This window comes from Mesoplodon densirostris, chromosome 19 (assembly GCF_025265405.1).
Source record: "Mesoplodon densirostris isolate mMesDen1 chromosome 19, mMesDen1 primary haplotype, whole genome shotgun sequence".
NCBI lineage: Eukaryota > Metazoa > Chordata > Mammalia > Artiodactyla > Ziphiidae > Mesoplodon > Mesoplodon densirostris.
This window is the reverse complement of record NC_082679.1, coordinates 37,577,282-37,583,281: the sequence shown is the minus strand read 5'-3', so window position 1 is coordinate 37,583,281 and position 6,000 is coordinate 37,577,282.

Below are 6,000 nucleotides of genomic sequence, written 5' to 3'. Positions count from 1 at the left end.
CATATCCAATCTGCTCTTTGAAACTCTCCATGACCCCCAACATATTCTTCTTCGATAAAATCTTGAAGTGCTTACTGTCTGCCCCTCTAATCTTCCACTTTGCATATACTTTCTTAACCTCTGTCTTTCCAAGCTAAAATGGAATGTTAATGGAGAGAGACCAACCTACATGTGACTCTATGTGCTCCTGAGCTGAATGACCTTGGTATCTCACCAACTGCTATCTTACCCTCTTCAATCTTCCACACTGTAGTCAGAGGGATGCTTCTAAACTGCAAATCTAATTATACCATTACCTTGCTTAAAACTCTTCAACGCCTCCCCACTATTTACAAAATAAAGTCCAAATATCTCATTCTAACATATGAGGCCCTTCATGATCTGACCGTTGGCTACTATTTCACCTTGTCTCTAGCCATCACCCCACTCTCAACTCTATGGTATCCTACACTTCAGTCATGAAGAACTACTGGCAATTTCTAGGTGGCCTGTGGCCTTTCTGAGCCTTATGCCTTTGCATCTGCTCTGTTATCAGTGAGGATGCCACTACAGAAGACTTTTCAAACTGGTTGATAGAACAAAAACAATTATAACATCATGTAACAGGAAGTTGAAAAGGAGGAATGGTTGTTCAGAACTAAACAATGTCATTAAAGATGCTGGTTCCTTTTATTATCTCTTTGCTTTGCCATCCTCAGAAATTTTGATTTGCCCTCAGACTGGCTCCCTTCACAGTCACAAGATGGTTGTGGTAGTTTTAAGCATCCCTTCCAAGCACAGCAATATCTAGAGAAAAAAATGGAGGCGTATCTCTTCCAGTGTTTCCCTCTTTAAGGGAAAGAAGTGTTTCCTAAAGCCCTCCTAGCAGATTTCCTTTTATATCTCATTGGCCAGAACTGGTTCATATGCCCAGACCTAGGATAATCAAGCAAGAGTGGACTTACCATAATTGGTTTAAAACAATCAGCACTTCCTCCTGAAGGTAGCAGTAAGGTCACTCTCCCTTGGGTCAAGTAGGGGAGGGGACACCTGAGCAAAATCTCGGCACTTCCAGAAAGAAAGAAGGTAATGAGTGCTAAGTGGGCAGGCAGTAGTGGCCGCCACACTGTTATTGTTTTCTTATCTTTCTTGTCTACTAGATGGACTCCTTCTCATTTTTTAAGATTCACCTCAAATAATAGCTCTTCCAGGAAGCCTTCTCTGATATCACCAAGCAAAATGGACTGCTTCATCCTCTGAGCTCCCATATTACTGGGTTCATACCTCTACTATAGCAGTTAATACATAAGTATAATTCTGCTACTCTCAGAAAAAGTGAAACCTTGGAAAAAGGCACCATGTTCTATAAGGCTTTTGAGTTCAAGCTTGTTGAAAGTAAGAGAGAAGGAAAGAGGAAGGAAGAGCGAGAGGGAGGGAGGAAACAACTTAAATTCTCTGAGTTCCAGGCTGTTCATCTGTAAAATAGGGATAATTTTCATTCCTAATAGTTGTTTTAAAGATTAAATGGGATAATATACAGAAAGCACCCAACACAGTTCTTAACACATAGCCTCCCATATATTTTTGGAGAACATGTACTCATCTTGTATTTTTTAAATACCATCCTCCCACCCTTCACACACATTTCCTAACAGAATGCTTTGTATACGTATAGTTGCTCAATAAATGTGTTAATAATTTGCATCAATCTAAAAAAATACAGATTACTGAATAAATTAAACAACCAGCCTAGTTTGCTATGTCCTGATTTCCTTTATTAGATTGGCTTAGAGAACTTTTTAATAACATTTCCTAATTTCTCTATTAACAGAACTCTTAATTGAGGCTTTCCTACAACCATCCAGAACATTAGCTCTGCACTCACTGCTTCAGTGACCTTTCACTAGGCACTCTTTTGCTTTTCCACTCCACTCTCTTCAGTATTCTGGACTTCATTTCAGATCTGTCCTTCTGAGGTTATGTCTTCCTCCCCTTCCTAACACTTCTTTGTTGCCCAAAATAGGTGATGTCCCTTCGGAGCAAAAACACTTGGCAAATCAGCTAGCTTTAATAGGTACAGCTGTATACTGGTGTCTGAGAGATCGGGGCATGGATGGATTAAATAAAGGAAGAAGCTCACCACCATCTCTTTCTCTCCATGTACCCCTGCATTCCTCAAAGGAGTTTACAAAACATATAAAAATAGCAATACCATACTCATCAAAAATGCACAGGCTAAAGGATGCTAAGTGAGACTTTGCAGAATGCTAAAGAGTAACTAAAACAGCCAGCTCAGAAGATCATCAGAAAGCATGATGAGGAAACATTTGATTAAAGGGCCCTACACCCAATCCAGCAAACTGGGACTGGAGCTGTTTATGATCACAATTTAACAAACACACTTCTCCAAAGAAAACTGGAGCATGTAATGTGGCCTGTTTCCTGTAGACTATAATGGATATCTTTAGGACTTCTCTCACCTAGACTAGCTCCTGGTATGATACTGTCAGCTTGGGTTCTGCCTGTACTCAGTTCCTTAGACACCCTGTGAAGTTTTGTGACATTAACCCTGAAAGAAGCATCAGTATATTACCTAAAATATTCTTCTCATCCATTGGATATTTGCTTTGAAATACTTTATTTCCCTGCATGTGAAAATTTTCTATTAGATACCATATTTAATCCTCCTTATATCTGGCATATGTGTGAATGAATATATTCGTGTGGATCGATTCTTATCTCCATGGGTATCAAGGCATGAACATGTTGTTTTATACATGCATATATTCATGCACAAATTTATATATGTATGTACTTGAAAATGAATGTGTTTTTACCACTTTGCATTTCTGAAACTCATCTTGAGTTGCATCGTCCTAATTTCTTTGAACGAAAGTAGCAAAATTGCAGCCCAAACTAAAATTGCTCAGAGGCCTCAATTTACAGGTAACTAGCCCAATTTAGTACTCAATTAAATCCTATTCTGTTTAATCTATTAGCAACTGTGTCGACCTGCTTGTCAACTACTATCTTCTTATCTTCTATCCTTAACTCAAAAATCATTCTACCTTCTCTTCATTTTCTAGAGTTCATGCCAAGTACCCTACCTGTTATTTGGTATTTCACACACATTCTTAGGGTCATAGTTCTCAAAGCTTGATTTGTATGCCTCTGGTTATCTGTCAAAAAGATTCTTTAGGTGTATAAATAGTCCAAAGAGTGAATCACACAAAAATGGTATGGGTGTCAGGGGAAGGTGTGAAGAATGAGAAGTATTCTTTAGTGAAGACTGATATTATCATAGAACCATAAGGCAGAAAGATCCCAACGACATTATCACTGTTGGGTCATCCAGCTATTAACATCTCCAGTGTTGGGGAACTGAGAGCCATCCCCAAACATGCTTTCTGATCATGACAACACTCTCTTGTACATCAAGGTCACATCTGTCTTCCTGTTGTTTCTCCCATTCAAGTATTCATCAAAAGCCCATTAGAGGGGGCCTCCCTGGTGGCGCAAGTGGTTGAGAGTCCGCCTGCCGATGCAGGGGATACGGGTTCATGCCCCGGTCTGGGAGGATCCCATATGCCGCGGAGCGGCTGGGCCCGTGAGCCATGGCCGCTGAGCCTGCGCGTCCGGAGCCTGTGCTCCGCAACGGGGGAAGGCCACAACAGTGAGAGGCCCGCATACCGCAAAAAAAAAAAAAAAAAAAAAAAAAAAAAATAGCCCATTAGAGGGCTTCCCTGCTGGTGCAGTGGTTGAGAGTCCGCCTGCCGATGCAGGGGACACGGGTTCGTGCCCCGGTCCGGGAAGATCCCACATGCCGCGGAGCGGCTGGGCCCGTGAGCCATGGCCGCTGAGCCTGCGCATCTGGAGCCTGTGCTCCGCAACGGGAGAGGCCACAACAGTGAGAGGTGTACAAAAAAAAAGAAAGCCCATTAGAGTGGCTAACCTATAGTGGTTAGCCATTGAGCCACTGACCCCCTTGAGAATCTAATGAAAATGTTGGACCCGCTTCAAAAATTGCACATGCAAAAATAATTTTTCTTACAATTTCAGGGAGCTCACAAGTTCTGTGAAGCCCATCCATCCACGGACTCCCTGGCAAAGAATTCCTCACTACTGTTTTGTCCTGAGTAGAGACATAGAGGAGAAATAAGCCATGGTTTCCTCCTTCAAGGAGCTTACTTTTTAATAGCAAATGCTTGTGAAACATTTCATAGCAATGAGGCAATATATGGTAAAGTACTCATCATACATAGAAGGACAGAAAATTCCACTCTTGCTTATATAGCAGGCTGGAAGGCCTTGCAAGTGGCCACCATGCACTCACATTTTATAAGGGAAATAAAAGCCTTCTGCTGTGTTCTCAGAAGCATCACCTGATGGCACAATAACAGGAGAAAAGAGGAGAGCGCTGGTCATAGTCTGGTACATGGCACTCAATAAATGTTTGGTGAATAAGTAAATGATCCAAGAATAAAATGCTCCTTGATCTTCCAAGGAGCAAGTTGAACAGAACAATAAAAATATTTTATTCGCCTCTAAGCTTTTTTAGGAATAGCATTTCCATCCACTTCACCACTTAATCCAAAAATGTTAAAGCATTTCTAAACCCAAAACAAACCTCTATGAGACATGTTTTAGATGAGTTAATAAAGGTTAAAAAGATGTACCCAAGGTCACAAAAGCCAAACTACAGATTAGAACCCAATCAAATCTTAGGAAGGGGGCACTGGTACCTCCATTTTTATTTCTTAATAATGATACCTTTTAACAAAGTATTTGGACAGCTTTAAGAAGAAGTGATTAATTTTCTTTGAAATCCAGATGTTAGTCTGCATTCTTTATGTGAGGGTGACCTTGGAGTTTCAGTAAAGAAACTTCATCAAATAAGGTAACAGGAAAAACCTTTTAGCCGGTTCATAATCACTTCTATTTGTGCTGTTAACACTGCTCTGTAATGAAACACAAAATGTTTTCTTTCAGCTGGGATTGTTGCTCTTTAGTTCTTTATATTTATGTTATATATTGTAAGGATTGTTTTGTTTGGTGTAGTCTTTGTTTAAGTAAAAAGATATTACAGAAAGACAAATAAAATCTTGCAAGGGGTCAAAGCAGTTAACACTCTACCAACTATAAATGGAATATTCCCCCTTACAATGTCTTTCCCCAGAAAAATCAAAGATTTTGCATAATGTACAGAGAGATTTGAAAGTATGAATTCAAGTCCTGGCTCTACCATCCAATAATTGTGTGCCTTTGATCAAATCACCTAGCCAATCTGAACCTCTATTTGTCACCAGTAAAATCGGGGTAATAAAACCTGCCCTATTACCCTCCATGGTTGAAATGAGGTTTACATGAGATTATGCACATGAAAAGAGCCTTTTAAAAGTCTCTATCAGTGTTAAGACAATATAGTTTCATCCAGAAGAGATGCTACCCGGTGATGGTTGGGTCACTTGCGCAATATCAGAGTTTTAGGGGTCAGACTGTAGTAGTGGGTGTGAGAATTAAGATCACTGCCACGGATACTTCCCTTTTACCTTCTCCTGCACCTCGGCTCGGCTCTACCAGAGTGCTAATCAGCTAAAAAGCATCTGAGTTGCCCCTAATTTCATGAACATTCAAAGCTATTTATTTGGGGGAAAGATAAGACGTACATAATGACTTGTTCCAAAGTCTGATAGCAGAGTAAAAACAGTCAGCAGCTGAATTCAGAGACTCCAGGATTCCCAATTTAATTTGTTATTCAGTAGTCAATTGACAGTTACTAATGCACACTAGAATATAAGTACATCTTTATGATAGTGTTGATAAACAAACTTGATAAAGGGGGAAAACGGTCCTTATTTTTAAAATTAATATATACAGAGTCCAGTGAGTTCAGAGAAACAGCAATTCAGAAGCATAATCCTGAACAGATGGCTGCTCTCCACATGCTATCTCTGAAGGGGAGTTTTTTTTCAAGGTAAATAGAAACAAATGTTTTGGTGCATTGTGTACCAAAATACAGAT